Below are 20,435 nucleotides of genomic sequence, written 5' to 3'. Positions count from 1 at the left end.
TGTAAACTGAAAAGGTGATATTCACAATGTTTTTATGAGTTGTGAACAAACACACTACAATAAATGCAGTGGAAAATCAAATAAAGTGAATATGGGTCACAACTAACCTGAAAGACATGGGAAGGTACATATTTTTTAGAGCAAGATAGATAGATAGATAGATAGATAGATAGATAGATAGATAGATAGATAGATAGATAGATAGATAGATACTTTATTAATCCCTAAGGAGAAATTCACATACTCCAGCAGCAGCATACTGATAAAAGCAATATTAATTAAAGAGTGGTAAAAACACAATGCAAGTTAAAAACTGCAAGGAGAGAGTGCGAGGCAGGTATAACAGTCAACAATCTTGTGTAATGTTAACATTTACCCTCCTGGGTGGAATTGAAGAGTCGCATAGTGAGGGGGAACGATGTACTCAGTCTGTCAGTGGAGCAGGACTGTGACAGCAGTCTGTCACTGAAGCTGCTCCTCTGTCCGGAGATGATACTGTTCAGTGGATTCAGTGGATTCTCCATGATTGACAGGAGCCTGCTCAGTGCCCGTTGCTTCGCCACAGATGTCAAACTGTCCAGCTCCGTGGCTACAATAGAGCCTGCCTTCCTCACCAGTTTGTCCAGGCGTGAGGCGTCCTTCTTCTTAATGCTGCCTTTTCAGCACACCACCGCATAGAAGAAGGCGCTCGCCACAACCGTCTGACAGAACATCTGCAGCATCTTATTGCAGATGTTGAAGGATCCCAGCCTTCTAAGGAAGTATAGTCGGCTCTGCCCTCTCTTGCACAGAGTATCAGTATTGGCAGTCCAGTTTATCATCCAGCTGCACTCCCAGGTATCTACAGGTCTGCACCCTCTGCACACAGTCACCTCTGATGATCACGGGGTCTGGGAGGGCCCTGGGCCTCCTAAAATCCACCACCATCTCCTTGGTTTTGCTGGTGTTCAGGTGTAGGTGGTTTGAGTCGCACCATTTAACAAAGTCATTGATTAGGTTTCTATACTCCTCCACCTGCCCACTCCTGATGCAGCCCATGATAGCAGTGTTGTCAGTGAACTTTTGCACGTGGCAGGACTCCGAATCGTATTGGAAGTCTGATGTATATAGGCTGAACAGGTTCGGCGAAAGTACAGTCCCCTGTGGCATTCCTGTGCTGCTGACCACAATGTCAGACCTGCAGTTCCCAACACACACATACTGAGGTCTGTCTGTAAGATAGTCCACGATCCATGCCACCAGGTATGAATCTACTCCCATCTCTGTGAACTTGTCCCTAAGGAGCCGAGGTTGGATGGTGTTGAAGGCGCTAGAGAAGTCCAGAAACATAATTCTTACAGCACCACTGCCTCTGTCCAAGTGGGAGAGGGATCGGTGTAGCATATAGATGATGGCATCCTCCACTCCCACCTTCTTCTGGTATGCAAACTGCATATGGAATGTTTATTTATTTTTTTTTACTGTTTATTAATTATGGGAAGAGTAGGAAAAGTCACAAAATTTCATCCTAAACAGATGAAATTTAAAGTGCTTTACTAAGGTTAAGCAGACAAACAGGTACAATTTGGAAAAAGGATGTTACAAGCCTTAAACAAATTTATTTCTGGGCCACATACTTAAAATCTTAGATTTGGGGATTGCAGTCAGTGTTTTACTTATTTGTTTATTTTTTTTTTCAATCAGGTTTTTAAAAACCAAGATCTAATGCTGTGGACCTACTGTAGATGTATTGTGAATAATTGCAGTTAATTGGTACAGTTACAGCATTATATGAGTGAAAAATAGTCCTTTTTGGTATAAAAGGGCATTTATTTTAGAGATTTTGGAATTACAATACAGGGAGGGTTGTAAGAAAATGTGGGTGGGTGGGTCTTGGTGTTTCTGTGTTCATTTTATTATCTTGTAGCTGAGGCAGCACATACTAGCACTGAAATAAACTAATGCTGCGTTGAGCTATTTGAAAACCCTGGCAATTTATTACACGTCCCCATAAAGTATCATTGATATTGGTCCACTGACTCCAGAAATTTTGCTTGCGCAGACAAGCCAACATACGCCGTAAGCACGAAGTGCTAAAAATGCATATACTAAATTTTAACCAAAGGCATGTAGTAACATCCCCTATTAACTTTAAATTGTTTAAGTTTGAGTGAGAGTGTGTCTGGATATGCTTTGTAATGAATTGTGTGTCATCCATGGTGTAGATTATAGGCTTTGACTGAAGGGATAGACTCTGAATTGAAAATACTGTATGACTATGAATACAGATGGATGGATAAATGATGGCAGTCCAGTAGGCAACATGAAATAACCATACAACAGAATAATTTTGATTACCGCAGAAGCTGCAAAATTATGTAAATGGTAATTTATACATGAGTAATAAATCTATCCATCCATATGCTGAACATAGTTTGTCTACAAGAGTACAGAGGAAGTTATACCATCCCATGTACAAAGTTTTGGTAAAATATTTTTCCTACATACTTTTACAAAGCAGAAGTTTATTACGTGACCACCTCAGATCACACAGAGATGGTGGCTGAACTGACATCCCTGAGGTAAGACTAGTACCAGATTATGTGCTCCAACTTCAAAATCAATCATATTATGAAAAAAATTGCTCTTTTTCTGAAAATCATATATTTTTGCACATTTTTGACACTGAAAGTTTTAGGTCTTAAAGCAAAGTGTAAAATTAGATAAAAAAAAGCACCTGACTCAGTGTGTAACACATTTTAAACTTGAATTTAACAAACTTAATATAAATCTCACTTATTTTGACTCTTAACATCAGGGACAATTTACCAGCACAAAAATTCAAAACTCACATAATGCCATGATGAAATAAAGTTCCTGTAGAGATTTAAAAAAAAATTGTTGACATCTGTCATTGGGGAAAGGGTTACAAAGGGATACACTCTGGGGCTCCATTGAATCACAGTAAGAACCATAGTCTCCAAAAGGAAAATACTTGAAACAGTAGTGAAACTTCTCAGGATTACCCAGTTTGGCAAAATTACTCTAAGTGCAGAGCATAAAAGCATCCAAGAATTAAATAGGGTTCTAAATAATATATAAAGAACTAAAGACTTCTTTTTGTTCATTTAGGGGCTGTGTTTATAACTTCAGATTTACAAAAACTGTAGACATAAATGGCTTTCACTAGAGAGAAGCAAGTCAGAAATCACTGCTAACCAAACATCTCTCAAATTCCAAGAAGCACCTGGATTATCCCCAAGTGTTTTGGCAAAATTCTCTATGAGATGAAACTGCAACATTTTGGTTGATAAAGCTCCCATTATTTATAAGCAAATATAGCTTATTCTACAGTAACACCATCATACAATCAAGTATGGTCAAGGTAGTGTGGTGGTGTGGGGAAGCGTTTCTTCTGCAGAACCTGGTTGACTTGTTGCAAGTGAAGGATCCATGAATCCAACTCTTAACTGAAAATTCTAAATGAGAATCTCAAGACATCCGTTTGTTAGTTTAAGTTTAGGTGTAGTCAGGTCATGCAGTAAAACAATGATCCAAAGTATGAAAGAAAGTCCATAATGGAATGGCTGAAGTAATAAAAATTAAAGGTTTGGCCCAGTTAAAGTCCATATGTAAACTTAAAAAGGCTACTCTGGCATGAAGTGAATCAAGAAGGTCATGTTCAAAAACCTGAGCACATGGTAAAAATTCCCTTCAAACAATAATCAGATATCAATGGTAAAGATACTTTTAAAGGCAGCCTAAGGAAATTCTGATTTGCTCTAACAAAATGAAGATTCATAAGAATTTATTACTTGTGCTGTGCCATCATGAAAAATATGAAATGATCCAAAAACCAGCACTGCAGACACCCATCACTTGTCTTATTTTCCAAACCACCCATCTGCCTTTTTCCCCAAATCAGCTGACACAATGGCACAATGCAATGTTTCATGTAGCTGAACAGGATATGTACGTTTTCTCCAGAAACAAATTTTAAAAAATTCTCCTTCTGAAGACTGAGAAATAAACTCCAAAGTGAAAGATAAACCTTTCAGAGTTTAAAAACTAATTTGTCTAACCAGAACCTGATTGACTGCTGATCAAAGTCAGAATTGCAAAAGTCAGTCACTAAGATAGTCCTATTTTATAACCAGATCCAAAACACTGAGACAGGACAAAACATTGAATCTAAACCATAACTATACATGCTGACTTTTCTACAAGCACTTGTTCCCAGGAATAATCTGCATCTTGATTTATCAGGTTTATAAAATCAGAAGGATTGTCCAATTAACCAAAGTTCTACAGCAACTCATTGCCTCCTTACTGCTTTCATTGTGACTGGAATTTTGAGTTTTGTACTCTGTTATTGTAGCATAGGTTAAGGTTCATAGGACAGGTCCTTCAGGTAAACACATTGCAATGAACAGAATTTCAACCAGAAGGGAATGTTTCGAGTTAAGGAGTACAGATAGGCATATAACACATGAAGAAGAGTAACCGAAACAAAAGGTTTCAGTGATAATTAAAATGGCACAATAAGGACACCAAGAAGTTGTTGGTTTGAGTTGTGTATGTGAATAAAAAATCTGTACAATCTATAATTTATATAGAATATTCTTCATTAATATACAGCACTTTAAAGAAGAAGTTGGTCCTGCCATTATCTGATCGGCTCACATTTAATATTTGGATAAGGCAACCACACGTTTCAGTATTATAAGACAATGGTTTCTGATTTGTAACTTTTTTTATGGCATCTAAATTTAAAACTTTACATTTTTCAGTGTACAAATTAAAAAAAAATACATTAACAAAGGCACCAATTACACTGATCTGGAAATGATGTCACAATAGAGTATTGAATCCATGGTTTAACGAAGATATCATCCACTATTAAGAAAAGCAGTCAAAACTAATTCTTGGCTTGCTCAGTTAAACTGAAAATAATGGTGAGGGGCTCGCAATACTCTGCAACCAGTTCCAGAGGTTAGAAAATAAGTCCTTGAGAACAGTGACAATTGTAAATGAACAAGCAAAAAACAATTACCTTAAAAATACTCCAAAATGTCTCTAATGAACTTGTGAGAAAGAATGCTGCATTGGGGATTAGGTTTAATTACTGTGGCAGTCACTTCCTACTTCTTTTAATGCTCTTGCAAGCTCAGTATTGTCAGTTTAGAGTGGGAGAGATGAGCAGAGTGTCACATCCATTAGCACTAACCCACCTAAGATAAATAATCCTTTGCATATGGAAACACTCTAATTTGCTGAACCTCTCTGGCATTAACAAGAGCTGCTTGCAATTGGCGAAGACCACCTCCATTTAGTTAGCAGAATACAAATCAGTGCCTCCAACCTACTGCATCTCTGCACTCTTTTATCTGATTTTATTAACTGATGACCATTTTTCCCACTTGCTTTTTTACATGATCCCTTTAGAAACTTTCTCAAAACTACTTAAAATTATTACAAGATCTACAGTATATATATATATATATATATATATATATATATATATATATATATATATATATATATATATATATATATATATATATATATATATATATATATACAGTGGTGTGAAAAACTATTTGCCCCCTTCCTGATTTCTTATTCTTTTGCATGTTTGTCACACAAAATGTTTCTGATTATCAAACACATTTAACCATTAGTCAAATATAACACAAGTAAACACAAAATGCAGTTTTTAAATGATGGTTTTTATTATTTAAGAAGAAAAAAAATCCAAACCTACATGGCCCTGTGTGAAAAAGTCACACCACTGTATATATATATATTATATATATATAGCTCTATCTATATATAAATATGTGTGTGTGTGTGTGTGTTCAGTCTGCAGTGAACTGTATAACTATGCTTATATGAAGCAAATGCAAAAGTTCCTCTCTAAAACTAAGTACCCCGTTCAGAAAAAACTAAAACTGGCTATCCTCCTCCTCCCTTTATATGGCTACGATGAACTATGGATCCCCAAGACCCTGGATTTATATTAAGCAGTTTTCAAAACAGATATTAATTAATAGCATTACTGGGGAGGCCATTTAAATCCATAGATCCTTAAAACCCGCTCTTGACAGGATGTAATTAGCTATCTCAGTTGACAGCCTATTGGCAAATCTTCAATGTGAGAACTTGAACTTTGAATTAAAGAAATGATCCATCCCAAAAATAGGGGAGGACAGCAGATCATGAAAGAGATTGATGCCCACAATTACGCGACCAATGACATGCGGTACATGGATTAATAAGGGAAAGAGGAAAAGGGCCAAAGAATATGTCATTTGCTTCCCAAAGCAAATCAGCTTACCCAGAGAGCTGAAACTAGAGGTGTGATGGTGAGTTGAGCACACAGCCACAGGGGACAGCTCAACTAAGGCGGCATGATGCAATGTGACAAGAAGAGGCGTGAGTGGCCTCCTCACAGGACATTTGTTGGCAGGGGTGCTCGAAACTAATGCCAAAATAAGTGCACAAGAAGGCAGGCCATTAGTCATTTGTGTTGCTCCCTTTTGCAGAAGGTTTTGGTCTATTTTAATGACATAACTATGTTAGCTTCATCTTTCTAAAGAAGCTGAGAAACTTTGAGTTTTTGAAAGAATTCTCTAACACTGTTGTTACAATGGGTTTCTTCCAATCTGTAGTACTTAACAAAATGACCAAATGAAAAGTTGTGTTTAATGCGGACAGTGTTGCATAGTTTTTAAGGTTTCGGGCTTTAAATCCTGAGGTTATGAGTTCAAATTCTACTTCTTACCCTGGTGACCATAAGCAAGTCACTTGACCTGTCTATGCTCCAATTGGAAAATGAAAAGAAATGTAACCAGTTGTACCATAAATGTAAGTTGCCTTGGATAAAGGCATCAGCCAAATAAGTAAATGTAATTTGTTTACAACATTCTTCCTTGTTTGTTTCATTACCCTTCTTCAGTTTTAGTTGCACAGGTTTAATAAACAGACTAATTATAAAGCAAAAGGAAATGTAATGAATCACATTAATTAATTGTACACCACACCTTAAATTAAAATGGTGACTTATTAAGATTTGCACATATATGTCCTAATTTGATTTATATACTGTAGAGACATAGCTTTGAAAAGCTAAAATGAAACTGAAATTAACTTACATAAGTACAGTTTTTGTAATTGCACACAGGGTACCTTGCTTTTAATCTTTGGCCTAAAGACATTAACAGTTAAATATCACATTCTGTTGATATATTTTTGTATACTTACATATTTTCTTGACTGATTTAATGCAATTTCCTCAAAAATTACTATCCTTTAAAGATTACAGCAAGAATCCTTATAGTGTCACATGTGCATTCGGTGGAGAGCATCCAGGCGGCTCTGATAAAGTAAGGTAACTCAGAGTCTGGGGATGCACACTCACTAATAGCCTCCTTCCTGTCATCTGCAGCCCATCATTTCAGGCCAGCTCTGGGGCTCCTGCCTCTGTTGTATAACAGGCTACTTAATACCTGAAGCCACCAGAAGTGAGGGTTCAATCCCGTATCAGATTCTGAAGAGCACGGAGCTCTACAAAAAAGAAAGATATGTGAAAGACAAGGCATCACAGGCCAAGGACATCTGCGATCATTCCAAATATTCATTGGACTTTTCTTTCAGTTTATTTTCAGAACATTAAACATGGTTTTGACCTTCTCCCTCTTATTCTTTCTTACATTACAAATTGCTTAATTTTAGCTACATCAGCTTTACAAAAAAAAAAAAAAGCATCAACACATAAAATATCCTGTACATTCGGTCCTGAGATCTTCAGCTTTCCTGGTCTCATACTTGTCCCGAAATTGACCAGCCTTGGTAATTGTTCCGTTCATTACTTGGCTTAAACTATGTAAAATGCTCTATCAAGATCTGATAGCAAGACTTCTTTCACTAGAGTCTTCTTCTTCTTCTGGCTACTCCAGTTAGGAGTTGCCACACCGGATCATCTTTTTCCATATCCTCCTGTCTTCTTCATTTTGCTGTCACACTCATCACCTGCATGTCCTCTCTCATCACATCCATAAACCTTTTCTTAGGCCTTCCTCTTTTCTTCTTGCCTGGCAGCTCTATCATTAACATCCTTTTCCCAATATACCGAGCATCTCTCCTCTGCACATGTCCAAGCCAACGCAATCTTGCCTCTCTGACTTTGTCTCCCAACCGTCCAACCTGAGCCGACCCTCTAATGTACTCCTTTCTAATCCTGTCCATTCTGGTAACACCCAATGCAAATCTTATCATCTTTAACTCTGCCACCTCCAGCTCTGTCTCTTGCTTTCTGGTCAGTGTCACCATCTCCAACTCATATAACAAAGCTGGTCTCACTACCGTCCTGTAGAATTTCATCTTTCACCCTTGCTGACAACTGTTTGTCACAAATTACTCCTGACACTCTTCTCCAACTATTCCACCCTACCTGCACTCTCCTTTTCACCTCTCTTCCACAATCCCCGTTACTCTGTACTGTTCATCCTAAGTATTTACAGTAAAGAGACTGTTGCATCTTTATTTTCACTGAGACAAGGCTCCAGGAAAACATTGCAGGCTTGGCCATCCAGCTAGACGGACGGACCATCTTCTGAGCGGACAACTGATAAGAAATGCGGGGGGACTGTGTGTTTATGTGAACAGAGAGTGGTGTACAAATGCTGCCTTAGTTGCAAGACACTGCTCCCCACTGATAGAGGTTTTATCGATAAGGTGTTGGCCTTTCTACCTGCCGAGGGAATACAGTTGCATGCTGGTGGTTGCCGTTCACCTCCCACCTAGCGCAAATGCCAACCAGGTGCTAGCAGAACTCTACGAGATCATCAGCAAACTGCAAACGATGCACCCCAAGGCATTTTTTATTATTGCTGGAGACTTCAATCATACCAACTTGAAGTCTGTTCTCCCAAAATTCTTCCAGAATGTGAACTCTGCTTCTAGAGGGGGAAACTGTCTGGACAATGTTTACACGAGCGCTCCTGACACCTACAAGGCCCTACCCTGCAATCCCCTTGGCTGCTCAGACCATATCAGCGTTTTTATGGTTCCTGCACACAAGTCCCTGCTGAAGCACACTAAACCAGCCCACAAGAACATCAGAGTGTGGCAGGTTGGTTCTGTTTCAGCTCTCCAAGACTGCTTCAAATTGACAGACTGGGACATTTTTAGGGAGGCTGCTATGGAGGAGTACACAGACTCTGTGGCTGTCTACATCTCCACAAAGATGTTACCACAAGAGCCAACTGAAAGTCCTGGATGACAAGAAAAGTGCACAAGTGCTCAAGATCAGAAACGCAGCCTTCAGATCTGGAGACAAGGCCAACTTCAGGGTCACCAGAGCCAACCTGTCTCATGTTATAAGGAGAGTCAAGTAGGCCTACGCGCAGAGGATTAACAAACACTTCAGCAGCACCAGAAACGCACATCACATGTGGAAGGGCGTTCAGACAATTACAAACTACAAGCCCATCCCACACAGCAGCAATGGTGATGCCTCCCTTCTGGATGAGCTGAACAACTTGTTCGCACAGTTTGAGGTGCAGAACAAAGAGCCCGAAAGAAAAGCAACACCTCCCTCCACTGACCAGGTAATCTCTCTTTCCATAACTTCCATGAAGAGGACTCTATGCAGAGTCAATCCACGCAAGGCTGCTGGACCTGACAACATACCTGGTCGTGTGCTCAAAGAATGTGCCAGTCAACTGGCTGGTGTCCTCACAGATATCTTCAACACATATCTGAGCCAGTTGTCAGTCCCAGCATGCTTCAAGTCGACCACCATCATACCAGTGCCGAAAAAGACATCAGTGACATGCTTGAATGACTACCGACCAGTTGCACTCACACCAATCATAATGAAGTGCTTCGAAAGGTTAGTCATGTCACACATAAAGACTAATCTCCTTGCCTCCCTTGACACTCTTCAGTTTGCATACTGCTCAAAAAGGTCAACTGAGGATGCCATATGCTCTGCCCTTCACCTCTCCCTGACACATCTGGATAAAAAAGACACATATGTCAGGATTCTATTCATAGACTTTAGTTCTGCCTTCAACACAATCATCATAGTGAAGACAGCAGAGAACATTATTGGGGTGCCTCTCCCTTCACTACAGGACATATTTTACAAACGCAGTGTCGGCAAAGCCTGCAGCATTGTGCAGGACCCCTTACACCCCTCACATGGACTTTTCACACTTCTGCCATCTAAGAGAAGATACTGCAGCATCAAAGCCAGATCTGCCAGGCTGCATGAGAGTTTTTACCCCCAAGCTGTCAGACTCCTTAACACCATGCTGCCCCCCCAGGATCTTCCACACTGCTTCAACCACCTCTAAAAACAGAACTTTTATACATGCAAGCCACTTTCCTGCAAAGACGAGTGTGCATGTAGAAAAAAACTGAAAATCTCATACTGACTTTTAAGTATTTTGACACTCTTGATATCCTTCTACTGTGAAGCATTCTGACCTGTCATTGTTTACACATGTCTTAAACAACTATTATCATACACTGATAATTTCTGTATTATTAATATCTATTTATTATTATTTATTCATTATATTACATATCTATTGACTATATTTATGTATTTAGATTGCAAATATCATACATTGCATCAATGTTCATATTGCTAACTACATGTCAATATTGCTGCTACTTCTTTGTCTTGTCTTTGCACAATGTCTTGTTTGTGTTTTAATTTTAAATTTAAATTATAATTCTATTTTTATTTAAAAATAAATTTGCACTTCATGTTGTTACACTGTGGACCCTGTATACTTGTTTATGGTTGAGATGACAAAGTTCACTTTGACTTTGATCTGTGGTGCTCTTTCTTGGCATGAAACCATACTGCTGTGCACTAATCACCACCTCCCTTATTAATCTAACTTCCACTACTCTTTCCCATAACTTCATGCTGTGGCTCATCAGTTTTATCCCCCTGCAGTTGCTACAGCACTGCACATCCCCCTTATTCTTATAAATCGGTACTAGTACACTTCTTCTCCACTCCTCAGGCATCCTCTCACTTTCCACGATTCCATTAAACAATCTGGTTAAAAACTCCACTGCCATCTCTCCTAAACACCTCCATGCTTCCACAGGTATGTCATTTGGATCAACGGTTTTTCCTTTCTTCGTCCTCTACATAGTTGTCCCTACTTCCTCCTTGCTAATGCTTCCTTCCTTCCACCCACAATTACAGCAGCCCATGTGAGCAGAGAGCTGAGAAGACTTCGTGCCAGCAAAGCAGCGGGTCCAGATGGAGTATCGCCAAGACTGCTGAAGGCCTGTGCGTTGGAACTGAGGAGTCCTCTACAGCGCATCTTCAACCTGAGCCAGGAACAGGGGAGAGTCCTGAGGCTTTGGAAAACATCTTGTATCACCCCAGTCCCAAAGGTATCCCGTCCTAGTGAGCTGAATGACTTCTGGCCTGTTGCTCTGATGTCACATCTGATGAAGACCATGGAGCGGCTGCTGCTTCACCACCTGAGGCCACACCTCTGCTCCTTAGAGATAAGCTGACTGAGATGGGAATAGACACACCTGGTGGCATGGATTGTGGACTCTCTTACAGACAGACATCAATATGTGCGTGTTGGGAACTGCAGGTCTGACATTGTGGTCAGCAACACAGGAGCGCCGCAGGGGACTGTACTTTCTCTGGTCCTGTTCAATCTATATACATCAGACTTCCAATACGACTCGGAGTCCTGCCACATGCAAAAGTTCGCTGATGACACTGCTATTGTGGGCTACATCAGGTGTGGGCAGGAGGAGGAGTACAGGAAGCTAATCAAAGACTTTGTTAAATGGTGCGACTCAAACCACTTACACCTTAACACCAGCAAGACCAAGGAGATGGTGGTGGATTTTAGGAGGCCCAGGCCCCTCATGGACCCTGTGATCATCAGAGGTGACTGTGTGCAGAGGGTGCAGACCTATAAATATCTGGGAGTGCAGCTAGATGACAAATTGGACTGGACTGCCAATACTGATGCTCTGTGTAAGAAAGGTCAGAGCCGACTATACTTTCTTAGAAGGTTGGCGTCTTTCAACATCTGCAATAAAATGCTGCAGATGTTCTACCAGACGGTTGTGGCGAGTGCCCTCTTCTACGCAGTTGTGTGCTGGGGAGGCAGCATAAAGATGAAAGACGCCTCACGACTTGACAAACTTTTTAAGAAGGCAGGCTCTATTGTAGGAGTAACGTTGGACAGTTTAACATCTGTGGCAGAGCGACGGGCATTAAGCAAACTCCTGTCAATCATGAAGAATCCACTGCATCCACTGAACAGTGTCATCTCCTGGCAGAGGAGTAGCTTCAGTGACAGACTTTTGTCACTGTCTTGCGCCACTGACAGACTGAGGAGATCGTTCCTCCCCCACACTATGCGACTCTTCAATTCCACCAGGAGGGGTAAACGTTAACATTATTCAAAGTTATTGTCTGTTTTTACATGCATTTTTATTACCATTTAATTTAATATTGTTTTTTGTATCAGTATACTGCTGCTGGATTATGTGAATTTCCCCTTGGGATTAATAAAATATCTATCTATCTAATCCGTTGCACTTCCTGAAGCTCAGAACAGATACATCAGTGTTTAATTGTCATGTCTTAGTATTCCTTGTTTTTCTAATTTATACAATGTTTAAACTTTGTGTATTGGGATTCATTTGCTGTGGGTTGCCTTTTTTCATCTTTATTTTGCATTTTGGCCACCTTTTGTGCTTCTCACATTTATTGCAATAAATATTTTTTATTTATAAAGATACTGCTCCAGGATGTAGCTTTCCTAGCCAAAGTGTTCTTTCCTTAGAAGAGCATTAATAAGTATTTTTGATATATTTAGGAATGTAAACAGATTGTTTGTAACTTTGTCATTTGAGGTTTAAGTATTCCAAAACCTCCATGTGAAACTGTGAGGTCAGACTGGCTGGGCTGAGGCCAATTCTAGGCATTCTGGGAAAGAATGTCATGGCTTGTTCAGCCTATGGGAGGCCTCACACCCTCTTTGCTACAGGTGGGCACGCAAATCATAATAGTAACCAGTTCACCATTTGATCAAAGTGGTTAAGCATGTTAGATAACACAGTATTTGTAAACTCACTTAAGACTGTTTAAGGTCACAGGGTGTCCTGAGACTCTCCTGGCAGTAACCAGCAATATTGTTCGGGTGTTTTTCTATCATTGGTCACACTTATACACAAACCGATAAATTGCCAAGCAGGAATCTCCAATCACTCTAACACACATTTTCAGTACAAGAGGAAGAGTGCCTAGAGAAACATACAAGCAGCATTGTGGAGAACTGTGAATACTTACATGGTAAAATACTGTATAAATTCTCAATTCATGGCTTGAGATTTTCGAAATTCAAGATTATGTGTGTAAAACTACAAAATTTAAGTACAAAGGTGAATATTTATGACTAAAGGAGATATGTCACTTACATAGTGACAAAGTACACTTGCATGTTAAAATGATGCATATGTACATTACTCTTTCCTACTGCTATACTCTCACCAGCTGACCTTGTCAGAGTCGAGGCTAACACACACTTCAGTGTTCTAGCACAGTGGTTTGTGATTCTTATCTATTGCTTAGCCAAGTAACAAAGTACATTATTCTGGCAGCTAAAGTCACAGCTTTTCACATAATTTAAATATATATATTAAACAATGTCACCTTCGTCTTACATAACACCCCTCTATTTACAGATCCCACTGAATGCAACACAAGGCTGTAGGAACCTAGAGCCTATTTAACTTCCAGAAATCAACCTTTAAATGGGCATTGCAGGACATACTCACGAACATTCCCACACAAAGCCAATTTAGAGTCAACAATCAACCTAACTTTCTTGACTTTGGGATGTAAGAAGAAAAGTGGAGTTACCTAGAGAAAAGCCCATATGAACACAAGGGTGAATGTTACTGGCAGGGACTCAATCAGGGTTACACAGTGAGTTGGAGTCAGGAATTAAATCGACATCCTTGGTAGTTAACACTCACACTTCCTACTTAATCTTCAAGCTTTAAATTACATGCAGGTAATTCAATTGATCTTCAAGTAACCTATAGTCTTACCTTCTGTCATTTGCTTATGAACATAAAACCATAAAAATATGCTTTAATATGATGGCATGCTTTTCATTTATGATTATAACACAGAAAGTAGTAATGAAAATAATGTAACTGCCTATGTTCATATAAATTTGAAATGGTCATTACCTGAACTGGTGATCAGTTTTTTTTTTTTTTTAATTTATTGGACATGCATGAAGTAATAAAATCACATCTATAGCTATCAAAAGTCATAAACCAGAAAATTATTCTGGCTTAAGTTAAGTATTTAAACTCAGTTAAATCAATATACTATAGGCAAAAAAGCATAAATAAAAGAAATTATAATTAACCACCCTAATTCTGTTTGTCTAACTACACAAGTGAAAGGTGCAAAAATGTGTATAATATATGAAAAGTGTTTTGTCTTTTTCATGCATATTTTGTATATTAAATATTCTGTCATGATGGGCAGAATCATAATCTGGTTTCTTGCTCTGAGCACATTCAGTATTGTGTCTTATAACCATGCACTGTTGCTATAAATGAAATACAGTAACTAAACACGGCAGCAGAGAGTTTAGCTCTGCTGCCTCATGGATTCACCATTCTGGATTAGATACATGAGGCTTTCAGTATGGACTTTGTGCATTCTGCACATTTTTCTCTGGCTTCTTGGGTTTTACACTCACATCACAATAACGTGTGTGGATTGCTAATTCCAAACTGACTACATTCATGTGAATGAGTGATGCTCCATCTTTGTTCCTACTTTGCTTCCAGAATAGCTCTTGTCCTCCAAAACTCTTAAGTGAATTGTTTGTGCTTAACAATGTTATATAAAATGCTAAGCATTGTCTATCTGTCATACAAAAACTCATGAACCAATGGACCTTGAACCTTACTCTTGGTCTTAACCGAGAGTTAATGATATAATATGTGTAATATGATCCAGAAACTGGAGGTGTTGATTACCTCTGCCATGTAATTGGGCTTTCAATCCTTTTAATTTAAAGCAGCAGCACAGCTGCAAGCTACAGCTGACAGGAAAACAACAGTGGTGCAGGCACACAGCATTTGAAATGAGCCACAGCGACAGCTGCTCACAGTGAAGCACATTGCATAGGATGACTGATCGTTTTTATTGACTACACGAGTCATATGCTCCAAGTACAAAAGATACAAAAGACTTTCATATGCACTGTTAAGGCACAAAACAGTTGGGGGCATCCTCATCAAGCTGACCTGGGGGGCAGTGTTTTGTAAAAAGCATATTAACCACCTTACTTCAAGGACCAGAGTTCTTAGTGTTTCCTAGTAAGTACAATAAATTCATCACACATAAAATGTGTGGTGTATGGCCGGCCGTTTATCCCGGCCAATACCCCCAAGCCGCCAGGTGGAGCCCTCCCTGCAGTATGGAGGTTCCCCGAAGACCAGCAGGGCATCATGAACATTGCAGTTATTATACACAGCCCTGCTGGATGCCATGGGGACCACTAGGAGACGCTGCAGGGAGGAACAATGGTTATTTGCCTTACGCCCAGGAAGTATGTCATGTAGACAAAGGGAACGATGTGCTTCCTGGGTGAAGAGAAGGAGTTTTATCTGACCCGGAAGTGTTCCAGGTCACATGAACAGAGAGGGTTAAACACTTCTGGGTCAAGGACTATAAAAAGGACTACAAAACACCAGAGCGTTGAGCTGAGCTGGGTGGTGGGAGGTCAACGCATCTGGGAGTGGTGGAGAGTATTATTGTATTTGTGATTTGTAATTTAATGAGTATAGTGGAGGAGAGGGTGCTTTGTGCACTGTGCTGTATGAATAAAGTCAACGTTTGGACTTTTACCTGATGTCTGGCGTATTGGACAGGCGTTCAAGGGAGCGATACAGCCCCAATCTGTCACAAATGATTATTGGTATTAGTACTGGAGGTACTAATAAAACACGTATTATAATACATTGATCATAAATAATTTGCTTGAATTTGCCATTTTTTGGAGTTTAGGCTGCAAAAAGTCTCCTCGTGTCTATGCATTCTAATAATTCTTCTGCTTTTTTCTAAGTCTAACTATAACTTAGCTCACTTTAAAATAATAATTAATCTTTGAATTATTTCCATTTAAGTAGTTTTGTTAAGCAGAAATTAAATATATTCTCATCTGAGAGATTAACAAACGTAACTTCATATAAAATTCTCAAACCTGAATAATCCAATTCAGAGCAGCATTGGGTCTCAGAAAATGGCAGGGCCCATTGTCACACAAACCCACATAGGGCAACTTACAGTTGCCAAGCATGTCTTTGGGGATTTTAAAAGAAAAATGGAGTATTCAGAGGAAATCTCACACCAACACATGGAGAATGTGCCAGCTCCATCTAGACAATAATCAAGCACAGGAGCTGAACTCTCGGCACTGGATCTGTGAGACAGCAGCACTAACCATGTGACACCAACTAAAGTCAACAGGAATTACATTATTCAGAAACCAACTTACAACAAGACTGAATTAAAAACATGATTTTGTTTTGTGTTTCTATTGCGTTAATTTGTCCTGCCATCTTTTGCCAATGTTGGTCAAATGTTTGACCCATTGGCCTTAAAGTACAGTATAGAATTATAACTTTTTAGCTAACATAATGTACAGTATAATCTTCCAACCAGGCACCAACTATTTTATTTTTCCATTCTATTGCTCTAAAATTGTAAAAACACCGATGAACCACTTAAATGTATCAACATTAGCGGAGCCATTTCTTGCCAGGGTTGACTTAACATTGTTAGCCATTAAAGTTAATCTACTATATGATTACAAAGAAGTCTATAATTAATATTTTTTAAATTAAGAGTGCTACGATCATAGCTGCCTGTCACCTCACTCCTATGTCTGTGTGAGATTTCTCCTTCTTTCTCCGACATCCCAGGGTGGCTCTAATTTGGTCCATTGAGTATGCCCTATAGTGGGCTGACATCCCAACCAGGCTTAATCATTCATCTCAGTATATTTGCTAACTGCATCCTGTCCTAGATAATGAGGTTGGAAGGCAGCGTGATGTAGTGGTTAAAGCTTTGGACTTCAAACCCTGAGATTGTGGGTTCAAATCCCACTACTGACACCCTGTGATCATAAGCAAGTCACTTGACCTGGTTGTGCTCCAATTGGAAAACCAAAAAGAAATGTAACCAATTATATCATGAATGTTGTATGTTGCCTTGGATAAAGGTGTCAGCCAAATAACAAAATGGATGGAACAGTTTTGCTTAAATTATATTGCTAGGTCCTTAATGCTAGGTAAGGCTTTAGTAAGGGGGAAGAATGTAATAATTCAGAGATGCTGTATTCAAACCAAAATTTGAAATACCAAGTACAAAAAAGAACAAAACAACAACAATTGTTATAACTTAAAAACATACTACAGCTCACTACCCATGAAATTAGGGCAGGTGTCCTCAAATTCGGTCTTCACAGGCTGCAATGGATGCAAGTTTTTGTTCCAAACCAGTTTCTTAATCAGAAGGTAACTGCTGCTAAAGAAATTCTTAATTCAAGCAACATTGTTGTACTTAATTTTAGTTAAAACTTGAAAATTTAAAAATCTGTAATAGTTTTTTTACTCTTAAAAAGCTGCCTTCTGTGTTTCAATGGGTTCTTACTTTCTTAAGTAGCTGCAAATTAACAAGGAAATGCAAACAGCAAAGGAACCAAAAGGTCACCATGTGGCTGGGTCATATTTATAATTGTGTATATTCATTGTGACGTATTTAGTTTAATAAAATATTTGGGAAAGTGTTTCTATTTCAAAGCAGTGGAGGGGCAAGTAATAACTGATTATGCAACCTAAAGTCGGGTGATGCATATACGAATGCCAGTTTATTACCTATGCAGTTGCCAAATAATTTTGTTCTGAGAAATTGATCATACAAATGATGCACTTGCTTGTGCTGAATTTAGAGAGGCGGTAAATATTCATTAATAGAATTTTCTTAGCATGAAACTTAACATTCAGCTAATACACAGAACACCAGTCATGTACATGCACAAGTACACAAACATACAGTGAACATATGACAATAATTTTATTTTTAATTAGACTCTTAATTACTCATAATAGTAAACATTTATTGAATAGTAATATGTAGTTTACATATTTAAATATTTGCAGCCAACATTGGTGAAAAAAATTTAAACTCTAATCTCAGTAAAATAATAAACCAATGGGTGAGGGTTGAATTTTGGATTAAGTTTGACTAGATTGTATGGAATGTTATTTTCTTCAAATTAAAATCAATAAAAATACATAAAAAATGAAAACAAAAATAACATAAACCTATGGAGCCCATGACGTTTCAGGAAATCAAGCTAAATTGCACATCATCTTCACAAAATAGCTGCATGGACACTCCTTGTAGCACATTATGTTGTAATCTAGCATCCTTGATTTTGGACAAATATGAATGTGGCCTACGCTGGGCATGTTACCGATGTAAGCTGTCATTCTGCCAACACTGATAGTAGGGAGTGTAAGCTACACTGGGTTACAGCATAAATCCTTCATTATAAGAATTTTAGTTGAAGCTGACAACTGTCATAAATTAAACTGATCCTCTGTAAATATCAGTCAAATATTACATTGTTTATTAGTAAAGATTACAGATTTCATTTGTCTGGTTAATATAATTATTCAAGGATCATGGTCTTCTGGGCCAGACCATATTCCTGTAGAATCAAGAGCTAGGCTGAAATCAACTCTAGAAGGAGCATCGGTTTCTCCACAGATATTTATCTTGAATCTCTCACACTTGACAAATTGAGACTGACCAGTTAACCTAACATAACTGTCAGAGCTACACTTGGTTGGGTAAAAATAATCCAGACAAACACAACAGTCATGCCATGTATGAATTAAATCTTGTTCTATGGTATGCAAATTAATTTTGAATTACAACAATAACAACATGTTTATTGGACTTTAGTGTTTTTTGTAATATATTGTGCAAACTACCTGTACTGATATTAAGTTCTTTTTGAGGGGTTGCATACAACACCACTTTATACCATTTGGATCAATTGAGGAAAATACTTGGCAAATAAAAAAAAAGTGTTTGGAGCCATCATTATAAATGAACTCTAACATGGACATACTTTATTTACACCACCTGCTGGACCCCTGCACACTTTGTTTAATGCAACATGGCAGACTGAAGAAATCTAACAGAAACCTTCTTTTAATCAACTAACTTCATTTACATGTAGTGACTATGAAGCATTTCAATTACATCAATCAGCATACAGATAAATGGTATATTCTTTTTTTTTATTTATTAATTTTATTACAATCAATACATAGCAATCAAGTTTTACAAAAAAAAAAAGAATTATGCTAAGAACAGATCGATCCCCACCCTTGAGAGAGAGAGCAAGCCAAACGGTGTAAAATTTAAGGCTTTTAAAAATACCTAAATCAACAAATTCTCTGTGCTTTATAAAATCATTTCAAAATATTACTGATTAGATCCTGCCATGTTTTGAAAAAGTCTGCACAGATCCTCTAACTGAGTATTTGATTTTTCCAATTTTAAATAATATAACACATCAGTTTCCCACTGACTTAAAGAGGAGAGTTTGGGTTCTTCCAGTTTATCAGAATAAGTCTGCGTGCCAACAGTGTAGTGAATGCAATCACAGTTTGTTTGTCTTTCTCCACTTTAAGACCCTCTGGAAGAACCCCAAACACAGCTGTTAATGGGTTAGGAGGGATTGTGAGTCCAAGACTGTCTGAGAAGTAATTAAAAATTTTTGTCCAGAAGAATGTTAATTTGGAGCAGGCCCAGAACATGTGACCTAGTGAGGCTGGGGCTTGGTTGCAACGTTCGCAGGTTGGATCATGCCCTGGAAACATTTTGGAGAGTTTTAGTCGAGACAGATGTGCTCGATATATAATTTTGAGTTGTATAATTGTATGCTTTGCATATGGAGCTTGAGTGAATTCTCTGCATTGCTACTTTCCACTCCTTTTCTGATATATTAATTGAGAGGTCATTTTCCCAGTGTCCTCTTGGATCTTTGAAAGGAAGGGATTGTAAAAAGAATTTTATATATTGTAGAGATGGAGTCTAACTCCTTGAAATTGAGCAATAATTTTTCCAGCGTGGATGAGGGTGCAAGATGAGGAAAATCTGGAAGGTTCTGTTTAACAAAGTTCCTGATTTGAAGATAGTGAAAGAAATTTGTAGCTGGAATGTTAAATTTGGAACGTAATTGTTCATAGGATGCAAAGACGTTGTCTATATAAAGGTCTCTAAGCAAGTTAATTCCAAATTTTTCCAGATATTAAAACTGCATATGTTTGTGAGGGTT

At 38.4% G+C, this 20,435-nt stretch overlaps 1 protein-coding gene across 1 annotated transcript in view; it reads right to left on the bottom strand.

The window, feature by feature from the left end:
• The window catches only part of csmd2 (CUB and Sushi multiple domains 2), a 967,861-nt gene that overhangs the window by 638,200 nt on the left and 309,226 nt on the right, over nt 1–20,435 (bottom strand). The gene's annotated exons all lie outside the window — the stretch shown is intronic.

The sequence above is a fragment of the Polypterus senegalus genome, chromosome 17 (genome assembly GCF_016835505.1).
Source record: "Polypterus senegalus isolate Bchr_013 chromosome 17, ASM1683550v1, whole genome shotgun sequence".
In the NCBI taxonomy this organism is placed as follows: Eukaryota; Metazoa; Chordata; class Cladistia; order Polypteriformes; family Polypteridae; genus Polypterus; species Polypterus senegalus.
Note: the sequence above shows the minus strand (reverse complement) of the source record. Positions and strands in the feature narration are given on the sequence as shown.